General features: G+C 37.9%; 1 protein-coding gene across 2 annotated transcripts in view; it reads left to right on the top strand.

The window, feature by feature from the left end:
* LOC131682938 (transcription factor HNF-4 homolog) overlaps positions 1 to 19,840 on the top strand; it is a 442,320-nt gene that overhangs the window by 320,855 nt on the left and 101,625 nt on the right. The gene's annotated exons all lie outside the window — the stretch shown is intronic.

Below are 19,840 nucleotides of genomic sequence, written 5' to 3'. Positions count from 1 at the left end.
CTATTATACCCACACGCTTAAGGGGGGTAAGGGTTTTAGCGTTGAAAAAAAAACTTTTTTGTGATTGTTTTTATAACTTTGCGTGAAGCGAATTGATCAAAACTTTTGTACATTATAGTGTATAGTTTCATTAACATTCTGTAATTTTCCTGTGGAAAATATCGACAAACGACTCGGTGACGAAGCTTTTTGTAGAATGTCTCTGGAAAAAACCTGTTTTAATCCACCTAGCGGTGCAATTGTGCCTTTCTCATTAATTTAAACTACACGGAAAAATTGTTCCCAAAATCGTGAATCAAGTGCCATGAATCCTGGAACAATCACGTTTTTACGTTATGAAAACAGGACCATGAACAAAAATCATGTGTTTCATAATTATGTTCAATTTCTCTTCAGTAACGCCCGCATAACACTAATTTTAGTGGAACTATTTGTTTTGTTTTGTACACTTCTGTCACGGTTTCCGCCAAGTCATTTCTAATGAGATTTTCAGTACGCGAACTAGTTCACAACTTTATGAACATTATTCATAAAACCAAAGGTGGACTCATGATGATTTTCATAGATAAGAGCGTTAGTTCACAATTAAAAATATTCTGGATATGTTCTCGTGAACTATTTTGTGAAATTCAAAATTGTACTTATGAATCTATTCAATTCTCGTGAACTAATTCATGGTCTCTAATTCATCTGAAACGAGTAAAAAATAACCCCAATGATGAAAACCTCAAAGCTCTTCTGCAACACATAACTAAAAAAGTTAATGTAATGAAAAAGCGGTGCAAAAAGGCCTACTTTGAAAACCTTCTATCCAACACAACTCATTCAAAACTTTGGAAAAATATTAATACCATTTTTGGTCGTTCAAAGTCGGATGTTCCCATCAGCCTAATTTCCAATGATATCAGAGTCACTGAGACTAAAGAAGTATGTAATGTTTTCAACGAATATTTCTCTAGTATTGGCAAAAAATTGTCTGACAATATTCCCACGAGTCCCAACTCAAATCCTATTATAAATATACAACACGTCCAAGAAACAATCTTCTTGCGTCCTGCAACCATAAACGAAGTGATCCTTTTGATTAAAGGCCTCGAAAAAAATAACAGTTGTGGTCCTGATAAGATCCCCGCTAGTGTTCTTAAGAATAACTGTACCACTTTTGCAAATATCCTAACCAAAGCTTTTAATTTAATAATCCAAACCGGCAGGTACCCAGACTGTTTAAAAATAGCCCGAGTAATTCCAATTTTCAAAGCTGGTGATCCAAACCAACCTTCCAACTATAGACCAATTTCAACATTGTGCGTTTTCAATAAAATTCTTGAGAAATTGCTCATCACTCGACTACTCGAGTTTTTGAACAAACACAACATAATTTACAACTACCAGTATGGGTTCAGACAGGGCTGCAGCACTTTAATTGCAATGACCGAACTAATTGACTCCATCATTAGTCAAATTGATAGCAAAAGAATTGTTGGTGCCCTTTTTCTGGACCTAAAAAAAGCATTCGATACTCTGGATCACTCAATCCTGCTTAAGAAGTTAGAATGCTATGGTATCAGGGGATTAGCAAATCATATTATTCGTAGCTATCTGTCGCATAGGAACCAATTCGTATCTATTGGAGACTCGTGTAGCTCTTATAGACCAATAGAAATAGGAGTGCCCCAAGGCAGTAATATTGGGCCACTGTTATTTTTATTGTATATCAATGACCTAGGTAGACTCGGGTTAAAAGGGACTCCTCGTCTATTCGCGGATGACACCGCGTTGTTCTACCCGAACAACAACTGCCTGGATATTGTACGCGACATGGAATCGGATTTAAAAACACTAACGACGTATTTCAACGAAAACCTTCTTTCCTTGAACCTATCAAAAACTAAATATATGCTGTTTCGTTCATCTAGAAGAGCTATAGGCGTGCATCCAGACCCAAGAATGGGACAGTCTGTAATTCAAGAAACTAACTGCTTCAAATATTTAGGACTTCACTTAGACCCCACACTCTCCTGGATTGAGCATATAACATCTATAGAGAGAAAAGTTGCATCGTCATGTGGGGCTATGCGTAAAGTATGCTCTTTTGTTCCCCAGCATGTACTTCTAAAATTTTATTATGCGCACATCCACTCATTGCTGAACTACCTTGTATCTGTGTGGGGCCGTGCCAGTATTTCGAATCTGAAAAAGCTACAAACGCTTCAAAACAGATGTCTTAAAATTATTTATAAAAAACCATTTATGTACCCTACTATTTTGTTATACAATAATAATGCCCATAACATTTTACCTTTGCTTGGGTTGACTAACTACCAAACAATAATGTACATCCACAATGCTTTGCATAATACTATTGCTCATAATAATCTAGAATTTACGACAGGAATTCGAGCTCACAGCACCAGACAAGCCAATCATTTATTATACTCCAGAGTATCCACGAACCTTGGTCAAAGACGCATTTCTTTCATCGGACCTAAGCTATTCAACCAGCTTCCTACGGATTTAAAGCAAATAACATGTCGCACTCGTTTCCAAGCAAAATTGAAACTAATTTTAAAAAATAAAATAGGAGAATTTTTAATATAAACTTCGTTCACCACCAATCGAGCTTATTCCTTTAGCTATAATTGGTTAACATTTTTTAAATAAAAACAATTGATAAATGCATTTTTTATAGCAATAAGTAATAAATAAATTTAAATTATTATGAGCTTCCTGCAAAGCTACGATGGGACCCTTAAAAGGATTCTTTTCCGCTGGGTACTCGCCGTAGCTTCTTGTCAAATTTTGTGTTTTGTCGGTCTCGTATTGTTTTTTTTTGTTCTCAGCGTTTCCGCGATTCGTAACTTTGTTTTGTTGTGCTGACCTTTTTTTTTGTACGCTGAGAACTGATGTGTCCACTACCAGGGGGCTCCGTTTGTGAGCTTTTTGGTGTGGGGGTAAGAGGCGGGCTATTAAAAAAAATAAAAAAAAAAAAAAAAATATATTAGGTAAAATCCGTGCTCGTGAAATACTTCACAAAATCATGAAATATAATTCATGTATTCGTGAACTGGTTCATGATATTTAGTGTAAGTCACAACTCACCTTCATTTTTGTGAAATAGTTCGCGAAATCATTTTTGTATGATGTATTCGTGAACTGGTTCATGAAGCCTAGTACCTGATTTACAATCTATTTTGCATGCTGGTGATATTTAGAAGATATCGCTAATCATTTAAAATTTCATGCAGTATGATAATTAAATTTTCCCAAGAACTCTTACAAAATTCGTAGAATTATGCGTAGTATCATTTTTATTCCATGCACTGTTTTATGAAATATGCAGCTGCTATTAGGACCTCGAACATCGTTATTCGTTTGATAAGGTTAATGGTGATGTCTGGACAGAAAACGAAAACTGCGCTAGAAATCCCAAATAGTGTGCGTGATATAATTCACAGAAAAAGATATCTTGAGTCATATTTTTATGATCCAGTTCATATTGTCACGTTATTCCGAATACAAAAACCGATAGTACCCAAAAAGTAATAGATCGCAATTAGGCGAAGAGAATTTACTAATATCATGGTAAAACTGCTGATATCTGACTTAGATCTTGAAATCATGAACATGAATCACTCTACTCATAACTAATTAATATATGAATATAAATTACAAAAAATGCGACTAAGATCCTGAAATCATGAATCGCTAGTCTGACAGGAAAATTCGATAGTAAACTCATGGGTAAGATAGCACAATAACGTGATGAGAAAGCACAAGAATCGCGAATAAGCTCTTGAAATCATGAACATCATTTGACTGTCGGCTGTATATTCCCAAATCATGAACTAGAATCACAGCAAAAACTATCAAACATTCTAATGTAACGCCATGTATATATTGACGAGGGAAGGTGGGTTTAGGGAAGGATGGTGTGTGATGTGGGGATAGACCGGGATTAGGTTGACGATGTTCAGATTGTTTGCATAACCTTTCTATATTAGAAAGGGAAAAAAGTAAGGTGAAATTATAACTATGGGACACCACTTTTTTCACTTAAACTACCATAACAAACGAACAAATCCCACCAGGACTTCTAAATTTCGAGAAACATCGTTGATTAAGCTTCAACACAAATGCTTAAAAATTGGTGCAGTTTGTTTGAAAAGAAAAAAAAGTTATTCTGAGAAATTAGGATGAACGTATAAATGCGGGACACACTGTATTTTCCCATGAAACCAATGCGGAGGTCTAAAATTGTCCAAATGATATGAAATTTGGCATGTGAGTTTACTTTGATATTTGGCACAATAGGAAGCCTTTAAGATTTAAAAAATTGGTGTTTTTGCAATGCCCTAATGCTGGTGCGAGGATGGCCTGGGGGGGGGGGGTGATGAAAGGTGGAGGTGTTAGGGTAAATGAGGGGCGATACTACACCAAACTGCATATTATACCTTCCATTTGAGACATGTTTTAAGAAAATCTGTTCGGTCATCTCCGAGTAACCGATGCGCATTTGTTGTTCACACAGACATATACATATACGAATACACACATTTTCCGAACTCAATGAAGTGAGTTGAATGGTATAAGAGTGTCGACCAAGCAATTTGCAACTTATTTTAATTATTTTTGCATCATTTATACATATATTGATTTCCGGTTTATATGGAAATTTCGCATGTGGCCGCATATTTCAACCCGTAACATAGGAACCAGAGCTTCGATTCAAAGTAAATTTAATAGCATTCAATAGGAATATTTTAGCTTTCATTTGAGACTGATTTTGTGAAAATCGTGTAAGACATTTCTGAGAAGCAGATGTGAATTCAACTCATGAACATAACCACTTTCCCGAAACTTCCGGTTCCGCCGAAGTTGTCCAATGTGGTCAACGTGGGTTTGAATGGGCATCAGTGAGCTGAAACTATAAATTCAAAAAAATTCGAATACATTTTATGAAATTTTGCATCTTTTAGATACCATGCTGATTCCGATTTATATGGGAATTTCATGCGTGACCCCACTCTTCAACCTGTAACTCCGGAACCGGAAGTCAAAATTAAATGAAATTCAATAGCAGCATATGGGAACGTTGTACCTTTCATTTCAGACTAAGTTTGAAAACATCTGGTCAGCCATTCCTAAGTCACCGATGTGCTTATTTTTGGTCACATACATACATACACACGAGCACACACACATACACGCACAGACATTTGACTAACTCGACGAACTGAGTCGAATGGTATAAGAGACTCAGCCCTCCGGGCCTCGGTTGAAAAGTCAGTTTTCAAAATGATTGCATAGCCTTTCTATAGGAGAAAGGCAAAAATATGATTTGTTAGCTGACATTCAAAACCTACTTAACCGATTTTTTTCAAACTGTGCATACACATTCTATGTAAAAATGGCTAACCCCTACGTTGAGTTTTTGAGATAATTTTTCAAAAAGGGAATTTTTTTACTCATTTTAGACTATAGAAAGGCTATGCAAATACTCTGAAAACCTTTTTTTTAACCGAGGCCCGGAGGGCTGAGTCTCATGTACCATTCGACTCAGTTCGTCGAGTTAGGCAAATGTCTGTGCGTGTGTGCGTATGTGTGTGTTCGTGTGTATGTATGTATGTGACCAAACATATGCACATCGGTTACTCAGAGATGGCTGGACCGATTTTTTCAAACTTAATCTCAAATAAAAGGTACGACGTTCCCATAGGCTGCCATTTTTTCATTTTATTCCGACTTCCGGTTCCGGAGTTACATGTTCACGCATAAAATTCCTATATAAATCGGAATCAGCATGGTATCTAAAAGATGCAAAACTTCACAAAATGTGTTCGAAAATGTTTCAGCTTGCTGATGCCCAATCAAATCCACGTTGACCACATTGAACAACTTCGGCGGAACCGGAAGATTCGGGAAAGTGGTTATGTTCCTGAGTTGAATTCACATCTGCTTCTCAGTCTGACTCGATTTTCAAAAAATTAGTCTCAAATGAAAGCTAGAACATCCTTTTTTTATTTTTTTTTTACATTAAAAATGTCTTACTCCACTATCTGGGAGTAGGTGTCATTCTAAAATCTAAACTATCTCCCATGTAACGAAACTATGTAAGGTTTGCACGCTTATAACTCCGATATTACTAGATGGATTTTAATCATTCATACACCAACCGATTCAGAAACACCTAACTTAAATATTGGTAATAATTTAATATCTCTCCAATAAAAGTAGACTTTTGGAAATTGATAAAATTAAAAAGTTCACGAAAACGGGAAAATTACCATTCGTGACGCAAATTTCTCAGGCACAGCCGTCCATAGAGGGCACCTTATTGGCTCAATCACACACGAAAAGTCATAAATAGAAGCGACGCATGTCCGTTTAAATCAGTTGTTGCTCTTATCCCATGCGAGCAACATCGTCTCCGGGTGATGGAATAAGCGCTATCGATTTTCGGCAACGCTGGCATTTGCACACACTCGCACCTAAGTGACTAAACCATATACGGTTAGTTTATAAATAGAGGTGACGCGTACACGTTTGAATCAGTTTTTGTTCTTATGTCGAACGGGTAAGATCATGGCACTACAATACGCGGTAGACGCTATGCATTTTCGGCAGCGGTAGCCGTGTGCGGATTTTTCGGGTACCAGCACGGTGTCACAGAATGATTTGCAAAGTGGGTGGACGGGGTGGTTTGGATTCAATTCAATACGGTGTGTGCTGCTTAAAAGTGTTGTGTTTGAAAAAAATATATTTATTTTTATGCATGCGTGTGCGTTGTAACTTGTTAATCCATGTTTACGGCGCGTTGTAGCTGCGTAGGGTAAAGAGCCTATTGGTTTTCATATGTTTCATATTTCGGTTATATGTTTTTTTATCAGTAAGGCATCTGACAACGTGCTTCTGTAGTTATTGCACTGTTCAGCAGCGTAATATTTTATATAGGAGAGTACACCCAGGTTTTTTACGCGGATTTTGAAATTCACGCGGTTTTCATTTACGCGTTTTTTGAAATTAAAGTGGTTTTCATTTACGCGGCCTGTATTCCCTGCGTAAAAAAACTTGAGTGTAATTGCATCGGAAACAATCACATTCCCAGGAGAACTTTTTGTTTTCTAATTTCAAACACTTTTGTTTCGTACTGCACACAACGGAAAATTTTAAAACAGAACTTACCGTCCAAGCAGCAGTTTAAGCGGGTATTCTTTTTCGATTAAAATTCAAGCCATGTCTTAAGCGTTACTGAACTTAAAATTGTTTTCCCAGTTTATCCAGTCAAAGTATCTGTCCTGCCCTATGTATTTAAAACACAGTTCTAATCGCGTTTTAAAGTATACAACAAATAGAACGGTTGGGTATACTAATTTAAATTTTAAAATAAATCTGTTTTAAATTATGAAACAAACCGCTGTACTGAAGATATAATTATGTTAGTCCTATTACCACATAAAACACCTATATAACATAAAACGCTACAGAATTGGTTTAATAATACAATGTTTACACTACAGAGTTATAACACGTTATAATAATTAGCAATAAGAAAAATGTCACCAAGATAGCATTAAATCCGTTTTAACTGGCAGTGCGAACGTTGTATAACAATGTAATTTATCAAATAATTTCATTTGTTCGACCACTAATGGATCAAAAAAATACTTAACCTTAAGATTGTTTACCTAAGTTCATTAGTACATTATTGAAAATTTAAATCTGAAGAATCTGTATATTTCCCTTTGCGGGCGCGGGCTTCCTCATAACAGTTCTCAATATGGGGCTTTCCTTTTGAATATATTTGGACAGACCAGCCTATTTTTACTAGAAATAATAATGACAAAGAAAAAATAATGACAATCAGCTAGTGAGATACTTGATTAATTGTAATAATAGATTACCGTTAAATGACCTTCAATAAATTATGTTTTAACGGGGAGGGTGTATAGCAAATTGTAACATATGAAAACAGGAGAGTGAGCAAGAACGTGAGTCGATATTTGTGATAGATAAAATTCATTTGCACGCTCTTGAAAAAAGCTACATTTTTAATGTCGCCGTGTTCGTGTCCTGTACACAACCCTTTAATTTTTTATTTTTTTCAATTCATTTATTTGTTAAGGCACGTTAGCTTTAGCTTAAAGGTGCCATTTTTTCATTGTTTTGCATTTTGAATTTCTTAAAACTAGGGGGTTACACATTTCAATATTATTTTGTTTTATATAATGAAACTAAAAAACAAACTTTACAGGTAACTTCTACATATACAAGAGGGGATAATATAATATTCGTAGGATTAGGGGGACGGATCATTTTGTGTGTTCTTTGTATAGTAACGAATTTTATGATTTTTAGATGGGAGATTGTTGGTGCTATTAATTATGAACTAAGCGAAACATTTTACAAGCTTATTAACTAGAAATAACTAGAGGGAGTGGTTCAATTTTATTAAGATAAGGGGGAATAATTTAAGGCTATTTTAAAGTAGTGGTATTTTGCATGCTGGTGATATTTAGAAGATATCGCTAATCATTTAAAATTTCATGCAGTATGATAATTAAATTTTCCCAAGAACTCTTTCAAAATTCGTAGAATTATGCGTAGTATCATTTTTATTTCATGCACTGTTTTATGAAATATCCAGCTGCTATTAGGACCTCGAACATCGTTATTCGTTTGATAAGGTTAATGGTGATGTCTGGACAGAAAACGAAAACTGCGCTAAAAATCCCAAATAGTGTGCGTGATATAATTCACAGAAAAAGATATCTTGAGTCATATTTTTATGATCCAGTTCATATTGTCACGTTATTCCGAATACAAAAACCGATAGTACCCAAAAAGTAATAGATCGCAATTAGGCGAAGAGAATTTACTAATATCATGGTAAAACTGCTGATATCTGACTTAGATCTTGAAATCATGAACATGAATCACTCTACTCATAACTAATTAATATATGAATATAAATTACAAAAAATGCGACTAAGATCCTGAAATCATGAATCGCTAGTCTGACAGGAAAATTCGATAGTAAACTCATGGGTAAGATAGCACAATAACGTGATGAGAAAGCACAAGAATCGCGAATAAGCTCTTGAAATCATGAACATCATTTGACTGTCGGCTGTATATTCCCAAATCATGAACTAGAATCACAGCAAAAACTATCAAACATTCTAATGTAACGCCATGTATATATTGACGAGGGAAGGTGGGTTTAGGGAAGGATGGTGTGTGATGTGGGGATAGACCGGGATTAGGTTGACGATGTTCAGATTGTTTGCATAACCTTTCTATATTAGAAAGGGAAAAAAGTAAGGTGAAATTATAACTATGGGACACCACTTTTTTCACTTAAACTACCATAACAAACGAACAAATCCCACCAGGACTTCTAAATTTCGAGAAACATCGTTGATTAAGCTTCAATACAAATGCTTAAAAATTGGTGCAGTTTGTTTGAAAAGAAAAAAAAGTTATTCTGAGAAATTAGGATGAACGTATAAATGCGGGACACACTGTATTTTCCCATGAAACCAATGCGGAGGTCTAAAATTGTCCAAATGATATGAAATTTGGCATGTGAGTTTACTTTGATATTTGGCACAATAGGAAGCCTTTAAGATTTAAAAAATTGGTGTTTTTGCAATGCCCTAATGCTGGTGCGAGGATGGCCTGGGGGGGGGGTGATGAAAGGTGGAGGTGTTAGGGTAAATGAGGGGCGATACTACACCAAACTGCATATTATACCTTCCATTTGAGACATGTTTTAAGAAAATCTGTTCGGTCATCTCCGAGTAACCGATGCGCATTTGTTGTTCACACAGACATATACATATACGAATACACACATTTTCCGAACTCAATGAAGTGAGTTGAATGGTATAAGAGTGTCGACCAAGCAATTTGCAACATATTTTAATTATTTTTGCATCATTTATACATATATTGATTTCCGGTTTATATGGAAATTTCGCATGTGGCCGCATATTTCAACCCGTAACATAGGAACCAGAGCTTCGATTCAAAGTAAATTTAATAGCATTCAATAGGAATATTTTAGCTTTCATTTGAGATTGATTTTGTGAAAATCGTGTAAGACATTTCTGAGAAGCAGATGTGAATTCAACTCAGGAACATAACCACTTTCCCGAAACTTCCGATTCCGCCGAAGTTGTCCAATGTGGTCAACGTGGGTTTGATTGGGCATCAGTGAGCTGAAACTATAAATTCAAAAAAATTCGAATACATTTTATGAAATTTTGCATCTTTTAGATACCATGCTGATTCCGATTTATATGGGAATTTCATGCGTGACCCCACTCTTCAACCTGTAACTCCGGAACCGGAAGTCAAAATTAAATGAAATTCAATAGCAGCATATGGGAACGTTGTACCTTTCATTTCAGACTAAGTTTGAAAACATCTGGTCAGCCATTCCTAAGTCACCGATGTGCTTATTTTTGGTCACATACATACATACACACGAGCACACACACATACACGCACAGACATTTGACTAACTCGACGAACTGAGTCGAATGGTATAAGAGACTCAGCCCTCCGGGCCTCGGTTGAAAAGTCAGTTTTCAAAATGATTGCATAGCCTTTCTATAGGAGAAAGGCAAAAATATGATTTGTTAGCTGACATTCAAAACCTACTTAACCGATTTTTTTCAAACTGTGCATACACATTCTATGTAAAAATGGCTAACCCCTACGTTGAGTTTTTGAGATAATTTTTCAAAAAGGGAATTTTTTTACTCATTTTAAACAAAAAATTCTATTTTTAATGAAAAATTCCGCCTTTTTGCCCTATAGGAGACTATAGAAAGGCTATGCAAATACTCTGAAAACCTTTTTTTTAACCGAGGCCCGGAGGGCTGAGTCTCATGTACCATTCGACTCAGTTCGTCGAGTTAGGCAAATGTCTGTGCGTGTGTGCGTATGTGTGTGTTCGTGTGTATGTATGTATGTGACCAAACATATGCACATCGGTTACTCAGAGAAGGCTGGACCGATTTTTTCAAACTTAATCTCAAATAAAAGGTACGACGTTCCCATAGGCTGCCATTTTTTCATTTTATTCCGACTTCCGGCTCCGGAGTTACATGTTCACGCATAAAATTCCTATATAAATCGGAATCAGCATGGTATCTAAAAGATGCAAAACTTCACAAAATGTGTTCGAAAATGTTTCAGCTTGCTGATGCCCAATCAAATCCACGTTGACCACATTGAACAACTTCGGCGGAACCGGAAGATTCGGGAAAGTGGTTATGTTCCTGAGTTGAATTCACATCTGCTTCTCAGTCTGACTCGATTTTCAAAAAATTAGTCTCAAATGAAAGCTAGAACATCCTTTTTTTATTTTATTTTTTTACATTAAAAATGTCTTACTCCACTATCTGGGAGTAGGTGTCATTCTAAAATCTAAACTATCTCCCATGTAACGAAACTATGTAAGGTTTGCACGCTTATAACTCCGATATTACTAGATGGATTTTAATCATTCATACACCAACCGATTCAGAAACACCTAACTTAAATATTGGTAATAATTTAATATCTCTCCAATAAAAGTAGACTTTTGGAAATTGATAAAATTAAAAAGTTCACGAAAACGGGAAAATTACCATTCGTGACGCAAATTTCTCAGACACAGCCGTCCATAGAGGGCACCTTATTGGCTCAATCACACACGAAAAGTCATAAATAGAAGCGACGCATGTCCGTTTAAATCAGTTGTTGCTCTTATCCCATGCGAGCAACATCGTCTCCGGGTGATGAAATAAGCGCTATCGATTTTCGGCAACGCTGGCATTTGCACACACTCGCACCTAAGTAACTAAACCATATACGGTTAGTTTATAAATAGAGGTGACGCGTACACGTTTGAATCAGTTTTTGTTCTTATGTCGAACGGGTAAGATCACTACAATACGCGGTAGACGCTATGCATTTTCGGCAGCGGTAGCCGTGTGCGGATTTTTCGGGTACCAGCACGGTGTCACAGAATGATTTGCAAAGTGGGTGGACGGGGTGGTTTGGATTTAATTCAATACGGTGTGTGCTGCTTAAAAGTGTTGCGTTTGAAAAAAATATATTTATTTTTATGCATGCGTGTGCGTTGTAACTTGTTAATCCATGTTTACGGCGCGTTGTAGCTGCGTAGGGTAAGGAGCCTATTGGTTTTCATATGTTTCATATTTCGGTTATATGTTTTTTTATCAGTAAGGCATCTGACAACGTGCTTCTGTAGTTATTGCACTGTTCAGCAGCGTAATATTTTATATAGGAGAGTACACCCAGGTTTTTTACGCGGATTTTGAAATTCACGCGGTTTTCATTTACGCGTTTTTTGAAATTAAAGTGGTTTTCATTTACGCGGCCTGTATTCCCTGCGTAAAAAAAACTTGAGTGTAATTGCATCGGAAACAATCACATTCCCAGGAGAACTTTTTGTTTTCTAATTTCAAACACTTTTGTTTCGTACTGCACACAACGGAAAATTTTAAAACAGAACTTACCGTCCAAGCAGCAGTTTAAGCGGGTATTCTTTTTCGATTAAAATTCAAGCCATGTCTTAAGCGTTACTGGACTTAAAATTGTTTTCCCAGTTTATCCAGTCAAAGTATCTGTCCTGCCCTATGTATTTAAAACACAGTTCTAATCGCGTTTTAAAGTATACAACAAATAGAACGGTTGGGTATACTAATTTAAATTTTAAAATAAATCTGTTTTAAATTATGAAACAAACCGCTGTACTGAAGATATAATTATGTTAGTCTTATTACCACATAAAATACCTATATAACATAAAACGCTACAGAATTGGTTTAATAATACAATGTTTACACTACAGAGTTATAACACGTTATAATAATTAGCAATAAGAAAAATGTCACCAAGATAGCATTACATCCGTTTTAACTGGCAGTGCGAACGTTGTATAACAATGTAATTTATCAAATAATTTCATTTGTTCGACCACTAATGGATCAAAAAAATACTTAACCTTAAGATTGTTTACCTAAGTTCATTAGTACATTATTGAAAATTTAAATCTGAAGAATCTGTATATTTCCCTTTGCGGGCGCGGGCTTCCTCATAACAGTTCTCAATATGGGGCTTTCCTTTTGAATATATTTGGACAGACCAGCCTATTTTTACTAGAAATAATAATGACAAAGAAAAAATAATGACAATCAGCTAGTGAGATACTTGATTAATTGTAATAATAGATTACCGTTAAATGACCTTCAATAAATTATGTTTTAACGGGGAGGGTGTATAGCAAATTGTAACATATGAAAACAGGAGAGTGAGCAAGAACGTGAGTCGATATTTGTGATAGATAAAATTCATTTGCACGCTCTTGAAAAAAGCTACATTTTTAATGTCACCGTGTTCGTGTCCTGTACACAACCCTTTAATTTTTTATTTTTTTCAATTCATTTATTTGTTAAGGCACGTTAGCTTTAGCTTAAAGGTGCCATTTTTTCATTGTTTTGCATTTTGAATTTCTTAAAACTAGGGGGTTACACATTTCAATATTATTTTGTTTTATATAATGAAACTAAAAAACAAACTTTACAGGTAACTTCTACATATACAAGAGGGGATAATATAATATTCGTAGGATTAGGGGGACGGATCATTTTGTGTGTTCTTTGTATAGTAACGAATTTTATGATTTTTAGATGGGAGATTGTTGGTGCTATTAATTATGAACTAAGCGAAACATTTTACAAGCTTATTAACTAGAAATAACTAGAGGGAGTGGTTCAATTTTATTAAGATAAGGGGGAATAATTTAAGGCTATTTTAAAGTAGTGGTACTGTTGAGAATTTCTTAACGAGATTAAATATTGATCAACTAAAATTAGAAGGTAGGGGGGCACATAAAGAACATCCCTATTGATTGTTAGGGGAACTGGTGATAAAATGAACACTAGGGTGACAATAAAACGACCATTTTTGAAATCACTAATCTACACCCCCTAGCTTCATTCCAAATCATGAAAAAATGACACTGTCCAAATTTTAGCGAAATCGGTTAACCCTAACCTCTCCCCCCAAAGAGCTTAAAGTTTGTATGGGATTTTTGGTCAAAATGTATGGGGAAGCACTCGCAGTTCATGAAATCGCCGCTTGAGGTCGTTGTATACTTTTGAACACGGACGTAGGAAGGAGTTAAGCTTTTGAAGATATGCCGAACAAATTTGTCGAAGACTGCAAGACAATCGTTTATTAACGTTTAAAGTTGGATACTGCTTCCTAACATTCGCAAAGGGCGTACTCCGCTTATCTCATGTATGTGAACCACATGAAAAGGGTTGAGCAAGGCTAGGAAAAACTCATATATCTCTTAAACGATGAGAGATAGAAAGTTATGAAGCTGTAGAGGAATAAAAGGGCTTTTCGGTTTCACTGGAAAGTTTCAGGATTTCTCTGGCAAGGGGGTAATATAATACACAAGGGGTAATATAATTTTCGTAAGATTAGGGGGGTCATTTAGTTTTTATGGCAATATGGTTTGACATTTTTAGTAGGAAGATAATTGAAACAAATAATTTTTAACTAAGGGGGACAATTTTTATAACTATCTTAAAACTAGGAATAACTAGAGTGCGTGATTTAATTTTGTAAAGATTCGGGGAGATTAATTAGAGTAATTTTTTGTGGTAGTAGAGTTGGGCATTTTCAATGAGATTATATAATATAATAGTTAGAACTAGAAGAGACGGAAGAGGGTGGTGGGGGGGGGGGGGGGTTAAGGGGTGATACTTCTAGGTATAAGAGTCAGGGGAGGGAGGGTGGACAAAGATGGCAGGGAAGAAAGTTATTAACTTTCAGTTTCAGGCATCGGGAGATTAACGGCATAGGATGTAGACTCGAATGCCCTTCATCAAGAAGAATTATGTACAGGGAGTCCGAGTGTTCTTCCTCGAGTCGGCAGGGGTTCCTCCAGATGTTCGAGTTGCGCAAGTGATGTTCGTACTGTAGGTCCCGTGTTTGTTGGCTCATTCGACAGAGATTTTTTGTGTCGCCTCGGAGTCCCATCAAACCTTCGTGGGTGTATGGTACAGGTGCAAGAGAGCGTTTATGAGAATGATAGGAATTAAGAAGGGGCAGTTAAATTTTTATATTATTGGTTTTACGAAGATGAATATTAGGGACATATAGAGGACATCGCGGCTTGCCAGCACATCTCGAACCGGGACGTTGGGTGGTCTTCCTCGGGCCCGGAGGGTGTCCATAAGCCGAGACCTGGCGAAACTGTACTCGGTGCACGCCCAGACAATGTGCTCGATATCGTGATAGCCGTCGCTACAAACGCAGATATCACTTTCCACGAGCCCAATACGACGGAGATGTGCATCCAGCGTATAATGGTTTGCCATGAGTCGGGAAATCACACGAATGAAGTAACGACCCACATCCATCCCCTTGAACCAAGGTTTCGTCGATACCTTAGGGACTATTGAATGTAGCAACCTTCCTAGCTCCCCATTGCTCCACGAGGTTTGCCAACTTTCGAGGGTTCTCTGATGAGTAAAACTGAAAAATTCGTGGAAGCAAATTGGTCTTTCAAAAACGTCACATTCTAGGGCACCCGCCTTAGCTAAGGAGTCTGCCAATGAGAAGGGACCCATACCAATGTAATCTGGAAAGATTTGTCAGATAAAGCACTCAGTAGCTCCGGTATATTCCCCAAAAAATACGAGTAGTGCTTTCCATGTTTCATCGAGCGAATAGCGTCAATAGAACTCAGACTATCCGAGACGATGAAGCAATGCAATGGTCTGCGGGTAATGTGTCAATGACTCCAAGGGTATACTGAATATCAGCTGGTTCTGCGGCGTAAACTGAAGCGGGGTCACTGAGTTTGTAGGAGGTGGTGGACTTTTGATTGAAAATACCGAAGCCAGTGAACCCTTCGAGGTTTGATCCGTCAGTATAAAACATCTTAGAGCAGTCGACTTCTCGGAATTTATTGTAAAAAATGTTTGGAACCACTTGTGGGCGTATGTGGTCCGGAATTCCACTAATCTCGTCTTTCATGGATGTGTCGAAGAAAACAGTAGATTCAAAAGTTTTTATGAAATGCACACGGTTGGGATTGTAAGAGGAAGGGTTAATATTCTGCGCCATGTAGTCAAAGTACAGGGACATAAAACATGTCTGAGAATTGAGCTCAACAAGCCTTTCGAAATTTTCAATCACCACCGGGTTCAAGATATCGCATCGAATGAGCAATCGATATGAGAGTTCTCAAAATCGATTTTTCAACGGGAGAACGCCCGACAGCACTTCGAGACTCATCGTATGGGTCGACTGCATGCACCCTAAGGCGGTATGCAAACAACGATACTGAATTCTTTCGAGTTTGATGAAATGTATGTTCGCGGCGGAGCGAAAGCAGAAGCATCCGTATTCCATTACCGACAGTATCGTTGTTTGATACAACCTAATTAGGTCTCCTGGGTGGGCACCCCACCATGTTCCGGTTATTGTACGAAGAAAGTTGATCCTTTGCTGGCATTTCTGTTTCAGATACTGAATATGGCATCCCCAAGTACCTTTCGAGTCGAACCAGACCCCTAGATATTTTACTGTGAAAACCTGAGTGATAGTTTGACCCATTAAGAGAAGCTGTAGTTGTGCTGGTTCACGCTTCCTAGAAAATACAACTAGCTTAGTTTTTTCCGTGGAGAATTCGATACCCAGCTTGATAGCCCAAGCAGACAAATTGTCCAAGGTGTTCTGTAATGGTCCATGTAGATCGACAGCTTTGGGTCCCGTAACAGACACCACGCCATCGTCTGTAAGTTGCCTTAACGTGCAGGAATTGTCAAGACATTCATCAATGTCGTTGACATAGAAATGGTAGCTAAATCGTGATGTCGATAAGTCACCATGCGAAAAATGCATGTGCTTTTCCGACAACATGTTTAGTAAAAAGTTGTTTAATGTCGCTGAAAGACCATGCTGGTGCAGCTTCTCTGAAAGAATGTTGATCGAAACTGAATCAAAAGCCCCCTTTATATCTAGGAACACTGATGCCATCTGCTCTTTGCTAGCATAGGCCATTTGATTTTCGGTTGAGAGCAACGCAAGGCAATTGTTCGTCCCTTTGCCTTTGCGAAAGCCAAATTGTGTATCTGACAGTAAGCCATTTGCTTCGACCCAATTGTCGAGGCAGAATAGGATCATTTTCTCGAACAACTTCCGGATAGCATTGCGATCGGTCGATACGAATTGTGGTCGGAGGCTGGTTTTCCTGGTTTTTGGATGGCGATGACCTTCCCTTGCCTCCAATCGTGTGGGACAATGTTCGCCTCAAGAAACTTATTAAATAAGTTCAACAAGCGTCTCTTGGCAGAGTCTGGCAGATTCTTCAACAAGTTGAATTTGATTCTGTCTGGCCCTGGAGCTTTATTGTTACACGACAAGAGAGCAAGTGAGAACTCCACCATCGAAAAAGGTGTTTCGTTCGCGTTATCGTGAGGGGACGCGGCGCGGTAGATCTTCTGTGCCGGGGTGGAATCCGGACAAACCTTTTTGGCGAAATCGAATATCCAACGGTTTGAATATTCCACGCTCTCATTAGTACTGATTCGGTTTCGCATACGTCGGGCTGTTTCCCAAAGAGTGCTCATCGATGTTTTCCTCGTTAATCCGTCGACGAACCGGCGCCAATAACCGCGTTTCTTGGCTTTCATCAAACTCTTCATTAGCTTGTCTAACGTCGCGTACTGTCGAAAACTAGCGGGTAACCCGTCGTTCCGGAAGGTCTTAAACGCGGCGGCCTTCTCCGCGTACACGTCTAAGCACTCTTTATCCCACCAGGGATTGGGAGAACGTTTTTGTATGTTCGCGCCGGGTACTGGCTTAGTCTGAGCTTGATTCGCACTGTCGAGAATCAAGCCAACCAAAAAGCTGTACTCTTCCTCCGGAGGAAGTTCTTGGGTGGATTGTATGTTGTCGGATATCGCGGCCGCATAGCTCTTCCAATCGATATTTCGTGTGAGGTCATACGAAATATTGATTGATTCCACTGGTCTTGAGCTGTTGGTGATCGACACTACGATCGGCAGATGGTCGCTACCGTGGGGATCAGGGATTACCTTCCACGCGCAATCTAACTGTAGCGAGGTTGAGCAAAGGGATAAATCTAATGCACTTGGGCGCGCTGGTGGGGGAGGGATCCGTGTCATTTCACCCGTGTTTAGAATTGTCATATTGAAGTTGTCGCAAATATTGTGAATTAAAGAAGAACGGTTATCATCATAAAGGCAACCTCATTCCGTACTGTGAGAGTTAAAGTCTCCTAAAACAAGTCGCGGTGCAGGCAGGGATTCTATGATGTCATGTAGCCAGCGATGTCCAATCGCGGTGTTGGGGGGAATATATATATATAGAAGCTATGCAAAGATCTTTGCCTTTGATTGTTACATGACAAGCGACAATTTCAATGCCTGGTATTGAGGGAAGGTTAATTCTGTAGAAGGAATAGCACTTTTTGATCCCCAAAAGTACTCCTCCGTAGGGGTATCTCGAACCAAGCGAATAGTATTAAAATCGTGGAAGTTAAGGTTTATATCGGAAGTTAACCAAGTTTCACATAAAGCAAATGCATCGCATCTCAAGCTATTTATTAAAAATTTGAAAGAATCGATTTTTGGAATGATACTTCTGCAATTCCACTGTAGAACAGTGATCAAATCCATGACCTCGTTCGATGAGTTAGCCATCGAAGGATACAATCGGTGAAACGAGGGGCCATTTCGCAGTCAACTGCTTTAAAAATGTTTTTACTGTAGGTAGAAGAGCTAACAACAGACTTTTAATAGTGTAACGGACTTACTTTATAACATCACAAAATATTCCCACAAGTCATAAAAACCAATCCCTACATGCACCAATGTGAATCCTTCTCAGGTCACAGGTCATAAAACCCAAAGTTAACATATCCTTTAGTCAGGCCACTTGAAACGAGGCCACACTCATATTTTCCCACAGATCGTAAATTACTCGAACGATCGTTTTCAAATCCAACTCGCATAACCAGATGGGCGCATTCCAGTTAAACCATTCTGGGTCACACCACTTGTTATAGCAACATTCTCACTAGGTCATTATTATGCCGAGGCGACAAATAAACAGTCTTGCCTAAGAAAACAAGCACCGATAGCAACCGATGCACCCATACTTATTCATTGATTTGTTTTCCCTTTTTTTACGCTACTCGTACATAATTATGTACTTTGGAATTGTAACTGACTCCTCCCAGCTTGATTGTACATAGAATAGTAAAGTCAGGTTAGCTAGGTTAGCTCCTAAGATTGTAAAACCGAATAAACGAGTTGATGTAAAACGACCAAACTATTTACATCTTGTTAATCCAAAAGAAAGCCAATTGCAATCCAAAATGGCGACCGTGAAGAAGCGAACTTCAAGTGACTGTGATCAGATGTGGAAGAATAGAATATTTTGGGCTCATTCTGCAATACGCTTGTGAAATAAAGAAACAACCTTGGAAGCTTCGTTCGGTTGAAATTTCTAATTATCGCACCTCCGATTTTTATCTCGGCTGATACTACGATAAAAAGTGACTACGATTTTGCATCGCCAGTAAAGTTTTTGTGTTGAGAATTCTATAATGCTGATGCGGTGGCCGCGAGAAAAGATATCTATATGTTGTGGAAATGTACCACACCCCCCCCCCCACTGAAGAACTCGAAATATGAAGTGAAAATATAATTTCTGCATACGTTTATGAGCGGTCTATCGAGAAGCAAGTGTTTTTTCCAGTCCGTCATTGTTAGAT

Source organism: Topomyia yanbarensis, chromosome 2, assembly GCF_030247195.1.
Source record: "Topomyia yanbarensis strain Yona2022 chromosome 2, ASM3024719v1, whole genome shotgun sequence".
Taxonomy (NCBI): Eukaryota; Metazoa; Arthropoda; class Insecta; order Diptera; family Culicidae; genus Topomyia; species Topomyia yanbarensis.
This window is presented reverse-complemented; position numbering and strand designations above follow the sequence as displayed.